Raw genomic sequence first — 18,948 nt, 5'->3', positions numbered from 1 at the left:
CTCACCTAAAACGGTACTACTGCTAAGGTACGCCCCTTTCCCATTCCTTTTCTATTTCAGATTAACACTTGGAGGTGGTCGACAAGAAATGACGATGGATTTTTCAGCAAACGGCATGAAGTCTTTAGGTCTGAAAGTACGTGTTGTACTCTTTTTCCCTCAGACCGATTTTGTCACAAATGGGTTTTTTCGACGAGGTTTTTGATGAGGCAACAATGAATCGTGCTAACTTAGAATCAAGCCCGATTACGAATCGACATCGAAGATCCATTCAACAATATCCGAGGCTCCTTTGCAATCAACCTCGAATACTAGGGGCTACCCTCGAATATGGGTTATCTTCGAATATCAACTCTAGCGAGGAAACTACTTTATAAAGGGAGGGTCTCGATAGATAGGATTTATTATAAGGGTCAAACAGTCAAAACGAACTGTGCCCACGTAGATTGATCAAGCCCTGTTTCGATCGAGAATAAAGAGAAGTATCTTCCTTAAAAACATCTTATGCTTTAAAAAAAATTTATCTTCTCTCTTTATATCTCTTAAAGAGCTTCGTATTTCCAAAAATAACGAGCCCAAGGGAAATACTTAACCGGAATACGAACGATCTAAAAATATTTTATCTTCTCTCTTTACATCTCTTAAAGAGCTCCGTACTTCCGAAAATAACAAGCCCAAGGGCAATACTTAACCGGAATACGAACGATCTCTCCCTCACTCGGGGACTGCCATCCGACTCAAACAGCCCAAGTCATCGGGCCTCAGGAGCAAAAGACCTAATAGGCAACACCCCAATTTCTAAAGGGCACGGCCACCCTACTCGGGGACTATTATCTCAGGCAAGCCCAGATAAAACGGGAAAACAAATCTAATTGGTAGCTCCCAAACTAAAAGGCTACGGCCAATTTAACATAGCTCGGAGACGTCCGAAATCCGTAACAAAAATAGGCCTTCAAAAAAGAGAAATCTTTCCCAAACCGATTCTAAAGGCTACCCTTGGCAAAATCTCAAACTTAAGATGTTTTCGGGAAAAATACTTTGGTAACATCGAACCCCAATAACACTTTAACCCAGAAAGGCAGTAAAGGCAAGGTTTGTTCGAACCCTCGAACACAACCTTATTTCATGCTAAGGCATTTTCAACCTTTGTAAATATAAATGACAAAGCAAAGGAAAAATATGAGAGCCGAAAAGGAAAGAAAAAGCCTTAAATTTATATACAATAGTTTTTTACAAAGGCCAAATTGGCCTAATACAAAAATTTACAACGGCCAAAAACGGCCTCAGAAAAAATTCAAAAGATAAACAAAAAATCCTAAGTGGCTTAGTCTTCATCGGAGGTTGCATCTCCATCCTCGGGATTTTCACCATCTTCGAATTCACTTGAGCTCTCAGAGTCTTCCTCAGGGAAGGCTAGCCTCCGGGCCCTGGCTTCCTCTGATTTGGCATTTTCGATCTCAGTCGTATTATCGAAACCCTGGGCATGAACTCCCTCGAGGGTTTCCCTTCGAGCTTGCCATTTTGCATGATCTACCATGCCCTTGTCCTTGGCATGGATGGCCTCGACATCGACCCTAAACTGGGCCACTTTGGCATCAGCTTTTGTGTTGGCCACGGTCACCTCAGATTTGGCCATGGCCACCTCAGACCTGGCCACTTCAAGTTCGTTGGGCAAACTTGCCTTATCAGAAACGGCCAAATCCAACCGAGACTGAAGCTCTTTGATCTTCTCGACCTACACTGTTACACCCCATATTTTCGTACGTAAAAATATGTCATAAGTAAATTGATGAAAGCTCGAAAATGAGATATTACATCTCGCATTTTCGTACGTAAAAGCTTCGTCGTAATTTAATCGACGTAGACTCGGGGATGAGATTATTTTTGAGGTTATAAGCATTTATGCTACTTATAACTCGCAATAAGTAAAGTGTCGTGAAGGTTAAAGGGTGAACGAATCAAAGATAATGAGTTTCATTGAAGAATGTCGATTTAGAAAAAAAATATGGTCCGAGCTATAATACCCGATATTTATGGATTAGTGACATACAAGGTACTACATGACCATGATAGTAAGATGTATAAGGTATGTTAAAAGTGAATAGTATTTTAAGTAATTTGAGGTAATTCTTAATTATGTGGGTAATTGGTTAATTATTGGATAGTGGGAGATTATTAAATTAATCATAAGATTAGTGGTTAATTAATAGTGATTTTGGATAAAGTTTGGACTACAAAAACATGGCAGCCCATTAATCTAAACATTGTGACTCTTTTATAATACTTGAAAGGTGGCAAAAATTTAGTAAGATTATGTGACAATTAGTCATCAAAGTGGGGCCCACTATATTTGACAAAGCAATAACCTCCCTTCAATCATAAAATGGAAATGGAAGTGCATATGTTTGGGAGGCAGCAAATCTTTACTTTAATAAATATTCAACCAAAATTCCTACAATTCCTTATCCACACAACAATCAGAATTGAGAAATTAGCAATTCTTATAAGATTTCAACAAATTTCATTCTCAAACCACTTCAATCAGATTCTAAACATTACATTGACAACTTGATTTATTCAACCAAAATCCAACGAAGTTTCTTAGCACAATTAGCAACGCAAAAGTTTTGGGGTTCTGAAGGAGTACGGTGCAACCTTTTCCAAGAACATCATACGAATTTTTTCCTACTCTAGGTATGTTAAGGTTATCCCTTCTTTCTTTTTGGCATGATCCATATGATACAAACGAAAAGAGTAAACGCACAATTTTTATAAATGACTCTATTCATAAAAGTATTAGGGATGTCTATGTTATTGATTCCTCATGTGAATTATTATTATATCTTCTGTTCATGGGTCTCAGAAAAATACATATTTGATAAAATTTATCCGAAAGATATATTGATTTTATGACAATCTAAGAAAACTTATGAACGTAATTCTTATGTATTTCATGCATTTATACATGTACATTAACCTATGACCAGATGGCGTTATATATGCATATATTATATGTATATGGAATATGGAAAAATGTTATGGTGTTATATACGCACCACCACCTGATCAGCTGGTATACGTTGATAATTTTCCCACAGTGGCCGAAATGATATAGTGGGATGCCCTCAGAGGCTTGATGATGTTATGAACGCATATACCAATGCATGGTATGGCATTTATACGTATATGCATGACATTATAAAAATGAAATGATTCATAGAGCTATGCAGACGTACATGTCGAGTCTTTTACTCCATGTTTCTCTCATGTCTATTATTTACTGGTTTTCATTCCTTACATACTCGGTACATTATTTTTACCAACGTCCCTTTTGCCTGGGGATACTGCGTTTCATGCCCGCAGGTCTCGATAGACAAGTCGAGAGTCCTCCAAGTAGGTGATCAGCTCAGCGGAAGATATTGGTGCACTCCATTTGTTCCGGAGTTGCTTATATGGTCAGTATAATTAGGACATGTACTGATTAGTATGGCAGGGCCCTGTCCCGACCTTTATGACATTTATGTACTCTTAGAGGCTTGTAGACATATGTCGAGTACGTGAAAGATTGTACGGCCTTGTCGGCCTATGTTTTGAGTTTATAAATGATGATGTTGGCCTATTAGGCCCGTATGTCACGTGTATATGATGATGTAATAAGAAAGATATGTTACGTTGGTACTTGGTTGAGTAAGGTACCAGGTGCCCATCGCGGCCCATCGGCTTGGGTCATGACAAAAGTGGTATCAGAGCAGTTCTATCCTAGGAAGTCTACAAGTCGTGTCTAGTAGAGTCTTGTTTATGGGTGTGTCGTGCTCCACACTTATAAGCAGGAGGCTACAGGGCATTTAGGATTGTCATTATTTTTTCTTACTCTAGATCGTGTGGTAGAGCTCAGTTGTAAGAACTCAATTTTCTAAACTCTATTTTATTCGTAATACAATAATGCCTACATCTAGAAAGACGGTTGGTAAGAGATATAGCTGTGGAAGAGTTGAGTCAGAGGAACGCAATTTTTGCATCATGCTTATGATGTATAAATATGAGGTATTCAGCAGATCATGTGTACACTAAGACGTGTAAGCCTCTTGATAAGGAACCTCAAGGCAAGAATATTTATCCACCTTTATGGTGAAAGACAATGAGAGATTCAGAAGATAAATACAAGTTTCAAAAAGTAAACGAAGCAAGATGAAAAAGGGTACGAGTATCCAAGTAATAAAGATTATAATTATTTACCATTCAGGAAAGGAGATATAAGCATTTTGAGTTACCTTCAACAGTGACAGATGTATGTACAATCGGCCACATCGATCTTAGTTATGCCCTATGGGAGCTAGCAGACATAGTTTAAGAGAAGGACGAGTTATCAGGATCCGACTGGGGATAGAGTAACCCAAAATAGTGGATGGATTGGTAGAGTTAGTTAACGTTTCCGAAGGATAGAGCAAACATGGTAATGCATCTCCTTGTGAGACACCTCGATGGTGCACTCTTGTGATGGCCCAAGAGGTCATCTTATATTTTAGACCTCGAATATGCCCTCTTAAGCCTTAAAAATCTTATATTTATCCTTCTCGATTTGCGTGCACAGTCCGGGCATGTTTCCGGAAAGCTTGATGTTGAAAATTGATGAAAACAAGAATTTATGCCTTAAAAAATTAATTTTATTTGGCTTCGATCAATATTTTTGGTAAACGGGCCCGGATCCGTATTTTGACGGTCTCTGTGGATCCGTATCGAATTATAGGACTTGGGCGTAAGTCCATAGCCCGAGAAATAAATTTTTGACTAAAATTGAATTTCAGAAAATTAATGGTTTTAAAGTATATGCTTAATGCTTGATTTTGATCGGGCCCGTATTTTGGTTCCGGAGCCCGGTACAAGTCTTTTATAATACCTGAACTATGTCTGTGAAATTTGGTGAGAAACGGAGTTTAAATGACGTGATTCGGACCTTCGGTTGAGAAAATAGTAACTTTAAGTGTTCTTGAGAATTTCATTGATTTTGATGCTAAATCCGTAGTTTTAGGTGTTATTTTGGTAATTTGATCGCACGAGCAAGTCCGTATGATGTTGTTAGACTTGTGCGCCTGTTTTGTTTGGAGCCCCGAGGACTCGGGTGAGTTTCGGATAGGCTGCGGGGTAATTTGCACTTAGAAAATCTGAGATTTTTGCTGCAACAGCTGTTCTGGCGTGCCCTTCTTCGCGTTCGCGTAGGTAGTGTCGCGAACGCGAAAGGTAAAATGGGGGCAGGGGAATTTTCTTCTTCGCGAACGCGAAGCATTGGGGGTGGTACCCTTCGCGAATGCGATCAGTCTCCCGCGAACACGATAGTTTAAGGGACCTGGGGGAGGGGGTCATGTTCTTCTATGCGAACACGTCCACTGGGTCGCGAACGCGAAGGCTTGGGGGGAGTTGCCTTACGTAAAGGCGTAGAAAGACTCGCGAACACTAAGGCCTTAGGACGGTGTGCATCGCGACCGCGACAGGCATCTCACGAACGCGATGAAGGCCTGTCCATTGTTTTAAAGCAGACTTCAAAACGAGATTTGTTCAAAATTTCATATTTTCTTCCATAGAACTCGACCTAGGGCGATTTTTGAAGAAGGATTTCGACACCCAATCATAGGTTTGCACTTTCTAACTTTCTTTCTTCAATTTCCATCATCATTTATTGAATTCCTAGTCTTTAATCTTGTTCTTTAAGGGTAGAAATTAGGGATTTTGGGAGAATTGGAAATTTTACAAATTTGGGGATTTAGACCTCGATTTGAGGTCGGATTCCGGAACTAATTACATACTCGCGCTCGGGGTGAATGGGTAAACGAATTTTGGTCCAAACCTCGAGTATGGACCAAGCGGGCCCGGGGTCGGGTTTTGACTTTTTGGGAAAATTTGGGAAATCTGTAATTATTCATTAAAGTTGATTCCTTTAGCGATAATTGATAGTATTAAGCTATTTGTGACTAGATACGAGTGAATTGGAGGTGAATTCTAAAGGAAAAGCGGTACTTGAGCAGTGAGTGGCCTGCAAATCGAGGTAAGTGTCGTGTCTAACTTTGGCTTGAGGGAATAGGTATTATGTGTTTATTTGTTACGTGTTTGGTTGTTAAATATGATGTATAGGTGAGGTGACGAGCATCTATGTGTTGTTGTCGAGTCATAGCATGCGAGTGAAATTCTATTCTTGTCTATTTTGTAGCCTTAAATTCTACTATCCATGCTTACGGGTTATTTGAAATGTTGGGTGACTTATATCTGGTTTCACTAGGATTTGGTAACTTTTGAATATTTATTCAAGGTTGAGGTTACATTGTGCTATTGATTATGGGTAAAATACTAGTTTCTTTGTGATACTCCCATCTATCCGTTGTTATTGATCCTGTGATTTGTGAGGAGGAGTGTAAAGCACGAAGGGTGATGTCGTGCATGCATTATTTATATTGTGAGGAAGAGTGTAAAGCACGAAGGGTGATGTCGTGCCATGATTTATGAGTGATAAAGCACGAAGGGTCATGCCATGCATAATATGAGAGGTTTAATGCACGAAGGGTGATGCCGTGCCGTTCTATTTATTATTTGGTGAGGTTGAGAGTAAAAGAACGAAGAGTGATACCGTGCAGTTTTATTTATTATTTGGTGAGGTTGAGAGTAAAAGCACGAAGGGTGATGCCGTGCAGTTTTCCTTACTGTATTAATTGCTTAATTTGTTTACGGATTACTGTTTAATTCTGTCATTTCGTTATTCTCACTCCTTATATTGAAATCCCCCACTGTATGTTCCCTTCCCATTATTTTTGCGTTATTTCTTTATTTACTGTTGTTGCCACTAGCATGATTATACTGTTCAGGTTATATGTGGGTGTCTTGTCCTAGCCTCGTCACTACTTCGCCGAGGTTAGGCTCGATACTTACTAGTACATGGGGTCGGTTGTACTGATGTTGCACTTTGCACTTTCTGTGCAGATTTTGGTACCGACTCAGGTTGATCGAGATTTTACTATTGGTCCGCTGTCCGAAGACTCAAGGTAGATCTGTCGGCGTTCACAGACCTTGAAGTCCCCGTCTATATTTTATGTCCAACTGTTTTCTTTCATTCAGGCAGTTGTATTTCTTTCAGACTATTACTTGTAGTAAATTCTAGAATGCTCGTAAATTGTGACTCCAGATCCGGGTAGTAGTAATTAATACCGTTTTATAATATTCCGCACTTATTATATTTCATCTTAGTTAATTATTGTTATTTACTGAATGGAAATAAGGAATTTGTTTAATGATTCTCTAACGTTGGCTTGCCTAACAAATGAAATGTTAGGCGCCATAACGGTCCCGTCGGTGAGAAATTTCGGGTTGTAACAACTCTAAAATAGTACAGCTAGATATGAGTACTACAAAGATAAGCACTGGAAGCCTGGAAGGGATAAATATTACCTTAGTGTGGCTCCCATCCCTGGTAGAAAGAGAATGTTAGGCAATTCGAGGAGCCAGTAGATGGAGCAAGAGGAGTAAAAGCAAAAAAATATCTTGTTCGAGTTTTCAGAATAAAGTGATAGACATAAATGTTTGCGGGAAATAAAAAGAAAGTTAATGAAGTATTATGAGTAAGATGTGATACATGGATGACAACGGTAGATCAAAAAGTTGACAGTATTACAAAGTCTATAGTCAGGTGAAGGAAAGGACGAGAGGTGACAGGCCTTGAGACAATAAAAGAGTATAGGCCATAAAGTCATATCCTCATTTCGAGAAATAAGTTCGTGACTCCAACGCGATTACCAAAAGGAAACATTAGACCCCAGAGTAATAAGAAATCAGTATGGATTGGTGAACAAGATAAACTAAACATGAATTAGGGACTGAATGATTCAATAATGGTCGACATCATGAGAATTTCAGATTTCGTTTCGGAGATAATAGAATGGACGACAGAAGAATACCCTTTAAAGGTCATTCGGGAAGACGCTTCCCTAAAGCAAGCAAGGTGAGTAAAGTTAAGCTTAAGGGACTATATGTGCCAGTTACACTAAGTGTCACCCTCGCGAGTAAGGAATTTTGTTATCCTTGGTACAGATGGATTACCGCGAGGTGAGTAAGGATCATCGATGATGTGAAAAGATGCCAAAGATGAGAGGGTAAAACATCTATACGTAGATCATCGTAGCACTAAATCTTAGTGCTCCCATAAAGGGGGAAATATGGAGTGATGTGGTATTAAGTCAGAATTAAGTGGTTCTAGTAATTATGGAATGGTAAGGGAAGAATGCGAAGAGAAAAAAAATGAAAAAGGGATGAGATTGCACTTATTCAAAGCCTATACATATGCTACGATTCCAGAACATTATGCAAACATGGCGTCAAGGAAAGGAAGTAAGGGTCCCTGCCTGAGATGTTATTGATAAATAAGGAGCCAGTGCGAGACGTAAGTTAATGCAAAGGAAATAACCCAAGAAAGATTACGCAGAATATTGATATGAGAATGGGCCAACGAGTAGTTAGTAGTTGATCCAGGAAAAGCCTAGTTATGACTAAACAAGAGGACACATACAAATCAATAGACTGTGCAAGATGAATATAGTGAACCCCAATATGGGGAATTCAGTCTCGCAGATACGACATTGTGATTCTTGAGAAATATTCAGATAGGAGTTGGGGTAATAAAGGTACCGTATGAGTATTACGGACATAAAAGAGCATCCCACTGGGAAGACTGTCAAAATATAAGTTCATAAGCAACCCTACAAGCACAAGGGTGTGGAGGTAAGTAACTACGGGTAATTATAGGCGAGGAAGGACATCAAAAAAATTCCATTGGGTATACGATGTGATAAGCTCACAGCTTAGAAGAATCAGAGGATCCTCCATAAATACTACAATGAAAGACTAGCTGACGAAATAAGGAAGAAGACTTCAACCTAAGCTCAGTAACCTAAGGAGGAAATGGTCTTGTAACAACAGTCTCACAATAACATTATATGCTCTCCATAAGGAAGTGGCACCTACTGTGTCGAAGGAACGGGAAGAAAAAATCAAAAGTAATATTCGAGATCATATGAGTTGCACGAAAATTTTGGCATGTGTAGGAACTAAGATAAGCCAAGTATACATGCAACAAGTGGCAAAACGGCCAGGAAAAGTAATTGCTTACATTTAAAGAAAGTGGAGAAGGAACGAAAAGAATTATTCGATCAGTGATCCAGAGTGAGTTACGTTATGAATGCATGTAAGATTTTGGATTATATCCATGCAGCACATATGTGACAATCATACAGTCGTAGAAGACTCTGGTATAAGTAAAAGAAAAAATTGAGCCCAGGGCATAGACAAAGGATGGAATTGTTAGAAGATTGTATCATGGATAGTCCATAGCGCCCATTAAAGGATAAAGTAATAACTAATCCCAGGAGCCACATATCAGAAGATAGTTTAAGCCTACATGAAGGCTGATCAGAAGAAAGAGGAAACTGAAGAGTTACATCAACTCAGTAAATCAGGAGTCTGATTATTGGACCAAAAATATTTTAGACCTCGTGATTGAAAACATTGCAGGATCACTCTTAAATACAAGATATATAGTACATTAACCATATTCTATAACGGCTCTACGATAAAGTCAGTCAGAAAAGTACCAGCCTTATAAGAAGTCAGTATGAAGCTCCCACCGGATTGTGTGTGCACCAGAGGTGCAAGTATTATAATAGAGCTTCAAGTTGTGGATATGAATTATACCCATGTGAAAGGGAGGTCATGAAAGAGATAGAAGACGTGATGCGAGATTTTAAGGTAGGTAAGGTAAAAGTAAACAACATACGAGATACTTAAATGCAGAAGGTTGGAAATAGTTCGTATTGCGGATAGAAAGCTAGAAGCGTGGGGATTCAGTATCTAGGAATGATAGCGGCATCGTTAGTGACAAAAGTGCTATTTCTAGGTATCGAGAGGTCCAGTTATGAGAGTAAAGAAGAGTTAGAAATGATGTGATGTCTCGCTTGATGTTCCAGAATAATGCAAGGGAATCTATGCTACAAGCAAGTTGAAGGAAGGTTGCGAGTAGTATAAATAAATATGGGTAAGTCGCAAGCTAAAGTATGGTAGAGCGACAAGGTTTTGGAAAGACATGAGTAAGAATAAGGAATGGCAAGTTAAAAGGTTACGGGAATGGATAAGTTATCGGGATTAAGCCCATAAAGACAAAAGAGCTGATGGTTTCTCTAAGTTATAGAAAGTTCAGCCTGAATGAACTCAAAGGAGTCTAAGACTAATAGCATTTAAAAGAGATGGAATGTTGCCTTGGTAGTAAATTGAGGGTATACTTGTGATAAATGAAGAATGACGTTTGGACCTTTGATTGAGTGATGATTTTAAGGGATTTCATGAATTGTACATGATTTAAACACCCACGTAAGTGAGTCACATTGGGATGCTTTGAAGTAGAGTATCGCCCCTAGGTGGACCAATCTAATTACTCCAGATGTCCCCAATGAGACGTGAGCACTAGCGGCAGTGTTACATAAGAGATCAAGTTAGCAGTGGCAGATGATAGATCAATATTGAGGTGAATCAACAATGGATGGACACAAGTCACAAAGTATGAGGTGAGATTAGGCCGTCATTCTTAAGATGAACAAGTAATGAGGAAGCATTAAAGGACTTAGATTTATACATATGGGATAAGTAACGAAAGTAACCTGGAGTTCGGTAACATACCTCAGTAACGATAAATCAAAGTAAGAGTTATGGTATAGTATGACCTACCTAGATGCGGTAGAGTCATATGAACGGATAAGCAGACCTATGAAATAAGATATAGCAATATTCATAAGTTCAAAAAAGGGTACCGAGCAAAGAACTTCAAGCATACCTATAGATGCCCAGAGGGACATCTTGTCAAGCTCTGTATATGTTTACAAAATGAGGCCTAGAGATTGGCTAAAAGCTGGAAGAAAAAGAAGAGAAGAGTCGCATAGGCGCACTTACAAAGTCAGAGTCATACAGGCTGCATGACATGAGGTAGCAACAGTTACGAGATTGGAAAGATCCCGACCACAAGTCGTGGTATGAGAAAGAGGACTAAAGGGGGGAATACCCTAGACTTTGGATTTATTCAAAGAATAGTTGCCTACATGGCTTGAAGAATATTAAAGTATACGCAAAAGCTATGGGTTATGAGAATGATAAGTGCATCAATTAACATTCGAGGGCGAATGTTCCAAGGAGGGAATGATGTTACACCCCATATTTTCGTACGTAAAAATATGCCATAAGTAAATTGATGAAAGCTTGAAAATGAGATATTACATTCCGCATTTTCGTACGTAAAAGCTTCGTCGTAAGTTAATCAACGTAGACTCGGGGATGAGATTATTTTTGAGGTTATAAGCATTTATGCTACTTATAACATGCGATAAGTAAAGTGCCGTAAAGGTTAAAAGGTGAACGAATACAAGATAATGAGTTTCGTTGAAGATTGTCGATTTGAAAAAAAATATATGGTCCGAGCTATAATACCCAATATTTATGGATTAGTACTATACAAGGTACTACATGACCATAATAGTAAGATGTATAAGGTATGTTAAAAGTGAGTAGTATTTTAAGTAATTTGAGGTAATTTTTAATTATGTGGGTAATTGGTTAATTATTGGAGAGTGGAATATTATCAAATTAATCATAAGATTAGTGGTTAATTAATGGTGATTTTGGATAAAGTTTGGACTACAAAAATGTGGCAGCCCATTAATCTAAACATTGTGACTCTTATATAATACTTGAAAGATGGCAAAAATTTAGTAAGATTATGTGACATTAGTCATCAAAGTGGGGCCAACTCAATTTGACAAAACAATAACCTCCCTTCAATCATAAAATGGAAACGGAAGTGCATATGTTTGGGAGGCAACAAATGTTTACTTTAATAAGAATTCAACCAAATTCCTACAATTCCTTATCCACATAACAATCAGAAGTGAGAAGTTAGAAATTCTTATAAGATTTCAACAAATTTCATTCTCAAAACACTTCAATCAGATTCTAAATATTACATTGACAACATGATTTATTCAATCAAAATCCAACGAAGTTTCTTAGCACAATTAGCAACGCAAAAATTTTGGGGTTCTGAAGGAGTACGGTGTAACCTTTTCCAAGAACATCATACGGATTTTTCCCTACTCCAGGTATGTTAAGGCTATCCCTTCTTTCTTTTTGTCATGATCCATACAATACAAACGAAACGAGTAAACGCATAATTTTTATAAATGACTCTATTCATATAAGTATTAGGGGTATCTATGTTATTGATTCCCCAGATGAATTATTATTATATCTTATGTTCATGGGTCTCAAAAAAATATGTATTGATAAAGTTTATCCTAAAGGTATATTGATTTTATGACAATCCAAGAAATCTTATGAACGTAATTCTTATGCATTTCATGCATTTATACATGTACATTGACCCATGACCATATGGCGTTATATACGCGTATATTATATGTATATGGGATATGGAAAAAGGTTATGGCATTATATACGCACCACCACCTGATCAGCTGGTATACGTTGATGATTTGCCCACAGTGGCCGAAATGATATGATGGGATGCCCTCAGAGGCTTAATGATGTTATGAACACATATAACAATGCATGGTATGACATTTATACGCATATGCATGACATTATAAAAATGAAATGATTCACAGAGCTATGTAAACGTACATGTCGAGTCTTTTACTCCATGTTTCTCTCATGTCTATTATTTACTGATTTTCATTCCTTACATACTCGGTACATTATTTGTACTAACGTCCCTTTTACTTGGGGACGCTGCGTTTCATGCCCGCAGGTCTCGATAGACAGGTCGAGAGTCCTCTAAGTAGGCGATCAGCTCAGAGAAAGATATTGGTGCACTTCATTTATTCCGGAGTTGCTTATGTGGTCAGTATGATTAGGACATGTACTGATTAGTATGGCGGGGCCCTGTCCCGACCTTTATGATATTTATGTACTCTTAGAGGCTTGTAGATATATGTCGTGTACGTAAAATATTGTACGGCCTTGTCGGCCTATGTTTTGAGTTTATAAATAATGATGTTGGCCTATTAGGCCCGTATGTCACGTATATATGATGATGTAATAAGAAAGATACGTTATGTTGGTACTCGGTTGAGTAAGGTACCGGGTGCCCGTCGCGGCCCATCGGCTTGGGTCGTGACATGCACCAAGGCTTTTTCCTTTGCAACTTGAAGCTGGGTCTCGGCCAACTCTAATTGCGCTTGGATGGTTTCCTTTTTCGAGGCTAGGATGTCCATGTTCTTTTTGAATTATTCTGCCTCAGCCTATATCACATCTACCTGCGTCTGGAGCCGTCCGATTTGTTCGAGCCTCTATCGAACCTGCAGAATCGGATCATTAGTAGTTATATCCAATTCATATTCACTATCATGAAGAACTCAGAATACATGCTCGCCATCTCGGCATGTTCATCCTGAGCCGTCACTAAATCAGCCTCAAGCTTCTCACTAAGAAGCTTGTAAGTATTATTTTTCTCAGTGAGGTCCCGAACCTCAGCCTTGTGCTCCTCCCGGATTCAGAGGAAAGCCTCATGATGCAACACCGAAGCCTGCAAACAAGGAAGAAGATGTGAGAATTATCTACAACTCCGAGTTTAAAATGAATAATGGAGAGACCCTCGAAGATACCCAATTCATAGCATGTTGGCCTCACTAAAAAGTCAAGCGGCCCCCACCCCGTTCATCATGGCTTGGTCTTCCTTGGTCACCAAGGATCTGAGGTAGCTAGCAATCCCCACAGGGGGAGAGAAAATCCGGGCATCCTCCGGGATAGAAAGCACTATATTCCGCCTGCGGTCGGGGTTAACACTTGGGGTCGGGCATCGGTCCACCAATTTTGGGCTCGATGAAGAACCGGTAGCGCCCGATGACGGTACTCTTTTCGGTACCGGTAAACCACCAAAACCGGTGGCATCCTCCGAAGCAGCGGACTCAAATCCATCCAAGAAGCCATGGATATCGGTCGCCCCCTGAATACCTTCGTAAGAGCGACCTTCCAACGTATTGGCCTCGCGGATCATAGTGTCCGAAATCTGAGGGGATTCAAAAATATCGATCAGTCCGAGCTCGACCCTCGGGATTTCTTTCGTTGCCCGGGAAACCTCGAGCCCGGTCTCTCTCTCAACCATCTTAGCTTGGGATGGAGTGGCTTCAACTCTTACTAGTTCAGGAACTATGGCCAAAGCTCCCTCACCAACCTCCGCCGATTCGGAAAACTTTTGTATCGAAACACTAACCCGCACACGGGCCACTAGTTTGGAAATATCTTCATCTTCGTACTCATCCATTAATCAACGGATTAAGTCCAAAGGCATAGCACCAGTGTCCCCCTTGGGCTTGCGAGACTTCCTCGTCGATTTTTTCTTTCTAGAGACCGGGGAACAAGGAGCCCCTTTTTCTCTTCTTTTATTTGGCCTGCTTTGGAGCAGATGGAATGACTTCTTCATCAGCAGATGGGGGCCTCATCGCAACATCCTTCCCGAGGCCTACAAAGGAAAAAAAGAAAGTAAGCAAGAGACGAAGCTCGAACGATAACTGTTCCAAGAGAGGAACTCACCATGATTGAGGGCCTCCCATCGACTCTTCGATAACTCGGACCAAGCACGCTCGGAGTATGTTTTTTGCGACACCAGGCCCTCAACCCATTGCTTGAGTTTCGAAATCGGTTCCGACATCGGGCCACAGCTGCAACCCCAAACATATAGACGAGGAGAGAAGATATGAAGTAAAACAACAAAATTGAACGTTCAAAGGGAAATACCACTCACGATTCATGTTCCATTTCTCAGGAAACGGCATGTCTTCAGCTGGGATCAGATTCGAAGTCCTTATTCGGACAAATCGGCCCATCCAACCTCGGTCACGAGTTTCATCTATGCTCGAGAACAGGGCTTTGTTGGCTCGACGAGCAAGCTTGATTAGCCCTCCTCGATAGAACCGGGGCCTGTAAAGGCACATAAGCTGATCGAGGGTGAAAAGACACCCCTCGATTTTGCTTGTGAAGAATCGGAGGAGAATCACTATTCTCCAAAGGGAATGATGGATATGGCCGAGAGTTACGTCGTATCTTTTATAGAAGGCGACGATGACATGGTCTAAGGGGCCCAACGTGAAAGGGTAAGTATAAACACTTAGGAACCCCTCCATGTGGGTAGTAATCGATTCCTCAAGCGATGGGACTACCACATGCTTTTTTCCTCAGTTGCATTCCTCTTTCACTTTGTCGAGGATTTTCTCGGTGATTGAGCATATGTACCTCGAGACCGGCTCACATCGGCCCGATACCGAGGAGGCCTTCTCTACCTTAAAGTCAATAACGGTTGGGCACCCTACCGGAACGAATTTCTTAGGGTGGGGTTCCGCCGCAGCCTCACCACCGGCTGGTCGTGATGAAGAAGTGGCCTCTTTTTGCGGCACGATTTTGGAGGTTTTCGCCATTAATGAACAAGGGAAAAGAGAATTAGGATGGTATGCGATTTGATTAGAGTTCTAGAAATTTGGGCGTGAAAATTATGAAACAAAGGGATTTTCTGAAAAAGAAGCAAGAGTAGAAAGAGCTGTGAGTGTAAAGTTTGAATGAAGAAATCTAGGATTCTTATAGGTTGCTGGTGACGGTTCGGAATCGGTAATGGCCGACCAGAAACTGATATGCATTTAATCCCTTGGTAACTGGACCGATGGGACGTTTCGTCGCATACGTCATAATCGGGCTCGTCGCTGACGCCATTCCCCATCGAGTCGGAGTTCAGAAATTCATATCGTTTCTCGCCATTTTCTTTCTGAGAAACGAGGGGACTATCTGTATACGGTCAAAACCGAGCTTGCCCTTCGTATGACTAATCGAGACTGGAACATGATAGACCAAGGTTCAACCTCGTGTGATATCGAGCCATGATGCGAAGTTAGATTGTCGGGCTCGTGACCCAGAGACCGATCGAGATCGGCCAAGATCGAGATCGAGCAAAATAAAGATTGATCAAGATCGAGATCGGTCAAAATCGAGGAAAGCTTATCGAGCCAAAAAATAGAAAGTCGAAATATCCGCAATTGGGCGAGAATCTCGGCGAAAATCTCGGCGCATATCAAGGAGATGCCAATTAATTAATCTATCATGGAATTCCTTATTGTATTTAGAATTATATTGAGAGTAGGACTTTCCTACTATATAAAGGGGGTCTTAACATTTGTAGAGGGGGAACATCCACGCAATACAAAGCTATATACTATCTTCATTCGGCTTTCAATATTTTGTTAGTCTGTTCATATACTAGCGGAATCTTCACTTGGTTCGAGGGTGATCGAACCTGAGGGCCAAGACTAATTAATTCACTTGGTTTGCATTTATTTCATTTACAGTTGATTTCAATATTAATAAATATATTTCTTCAATTTGTGCCAAGTTATATCACGTATCCTTAGAGTCGCATATAAATTCAGTTGTTATCCGTTTTTTGGATAAACAAATAGTTATTTGAAGTCTTTATTTTAAACAAAGATTTTACTACCATTTGTGTAGAAAGGAAGATAAAAAGCTAGAAAAATACCAACTATAAATAATGATACTAACACATGATAGGATTAACTTTATTACTGTTGTTGGAAGAGTTTTATTGAGTGTGGTTTTTCATTTAATGCAGTAGTATTATTTTCATGAACTTAGTTTTTATTTTATTTTTTATTTTATAATAGAAATATATATTTTAAAAGAATGGAAACGTTCGTGCTCATAACGACATAGTATCAGTGGATTGTTTATAAAATTACTTAAAATCAGAAGATTTTGAGGGGAATGGGACTGGGGCTTTGAAACTGTGAAGGAATTGGAGGTTGAACGTAGGTTATCTTTGAGCTGAGTAATCTCCAATCTCCATTCGCCGTAAAAAATGGCGGAGTTTGTATTCTCATCGTGGAGGGGGAAACTGTTAGCCGAAACAAAGGGGAAATTGTGTTTGTATTTGCGATTTGTGTCTCTAGTTCAACACAAATCGCATTGGGTTAACGCGTTGTATAAATCGTGTTTCGGCAATCATTCTATAAATCGAATTTCAGTAATGGGTTTTATAAATTGCATTAAGTGGTTTATATTGTATAGATCGCATTCACCGAGTTTGTTTTACTTGCATTTATTTTTTACTATTATTTTTCACACTCTTAACTTTACTTTAAAGTAGATCGATAAACGTTTTTTGAAGATTAAAGATATTATATTGAAAAGCCATAAAGGTAGAAACTAGTTCATTACTATCTAGGCAAATATAATAGTATTACTCTAATTTCTTAACTGTAGAACAGAATATACAAGTTAGTATCAAATACTTAAAAGAAAACCTAACAAAGAAATATTTTAGAGACATAAGAGTTGGAGGTTTGCTGCCTTTATAAATCGTGAAAATTCATGTCAAATGAAGTTCCCAAAAATTTCTAGCCTAAGTGGCGGAGGCACAATAAATATTACGGGTTCAACAAAACTCGATAGCTTTTACCAATAACATAATTAGGTTATTGATTTTATAACAGGCAAAAGATTGTTAGAATTCATAAATTTCAAATTCTAAATTTGCCTTAGCCTTCCTAATTGATGAAAATTTTGCTCAAAGTCTACCTCATTTATTAACATTGACACATTTAGCATGATTTTAAATGCTTAAAACTTAATATAAAGTTTAAGTAATATACACTGTTATTATAAATAATTTTTATACTATTAGGTTACCTAAAAGATATATACAAATAAGTCTTCTTAAAATGTGGGATTTATAATAATTAAAATAAGACAAATTACCTACCAAAAGGAATAAATAAGACCTCATAATATAAAATTGTATATGGTCAAAATCGGGTATACCCGATTTCGTTGACAGGGGAGCTGCCTCGAGGGTAACCTTATAATAGATCGGGCTCGAGCTCGAAGATAGAGCATCACGCCTGGAGATCGAAGTGTCCATTGAGATCGAGGCCAGCAGTAATCGAGATCGAGCATGATTGACTTCGAGTGAGGCGTAATAACGGAATGGCGAGATATCGGTGACCGGTCGAAAGTCAAGGCGAAAATCCCGGAACAGATCAAATTAAAGCGGTTATTAATGCCAATCGTGGGGTCTATTTCTGTTATTTGAGTTGTACCATAATTAGGTTTCCTCTACTATATAAAGAAGAGTTCCAATCATTTGTAAGGCATTATTATTCACTGAGAAGAATACACATATACGTTATTTTCTTTGTCTTACTTACTGTTCATCACTGCTTGTTCTATCTTATATTGTTCGTAATAACTAACCTCGAGACTATCTCGAATCAAGGTCGAGGCATCGTTTGCAAACTGGTTTGTTTTATTTTATTGTCCAAGTTATCTATTTAATTCATTGTTTATCAATTGGTGCTGGTCTAAATCACATATCCTTAAAATCACGATACAAGTTTAATTGTTACTAAATTTTTAGGATAAACAGTTTGGCGCCCACTGTGGGGCTAAGGATAATAGTGATTGTTCAGTACTAGTTCTGGTAAAACACATTATTTTATGCTTGTTCTTGTCAAGTATCTTCGCTTTCAGATTAAAACATGTCAAACTCACAAAACGCATTCACACACGGTGACAATGGCCTCGGATTCTATGGTGAAAACGAAAATATGATTGCTCCAGGAGTCGAGGTGCCACAGGTTAATCTTGGGAAAGCACCGGCTGCCAACCCAGTCGATGTCAATGCGCACGTTGTGCTAAACGCGGACTTAGGCGCAGGTCTCGATGGAAGCGTACGCAGAGAAGGCTAAACTAGTGACCAAGGAATACAGGGAAGAGTAGACGAAGGAGTCAGTCTCCAAGTGATATTCGAGATGCTTCAGGCTCAGCAAGCCGCTATTGCTCAGTTACAAAATTAAC

General features: G+C 39.3%; 1 protein-coding gene across 1 annotated transcript in view; it reads right to left on the bottom strand.

Annotated features, from left to right (window-relative positions):
- Positions 1-17,044, bottom strand: part of LOC107768863 (putative pre-mRNA-splicing factor ATP-dependent RNA helicase DEAH9) — a 206,965-nt gene extending 189,921 nt beyond the window's left edge. Inside the window, exon 1 of the mRNA XM_075230322.1 lies at positions 16,833-17,044. The gene's annotated coding sequence lies outside the window, so the exon portion shown is untranslated. The remainder of the gene's footprint in view (positions 1-16,832) is intronic.
- Between the last annotated feature and the right edge of the window lie 1,904 nt (positions 17,045-18,948).

The sequence above is a fragment of the Nicotiana tabacum genome, chromosome 14 (assembly GCF_000715075.1).
Source record: "Nicotiana tabacum cultivar K326 chromosome 14, ASM71507v2, whole genome shotgun sequence".
Taxonomy (NCBI): Eukaryota; Viridiplantae; Streptophyta; class Magnoliopsida; order Solanales; family Solanaceae; genus Nicotiana; species Nicotiana tabacum.
This window is presented reverse-complemented; position numbering and strand designations above follow the sequence as displayed.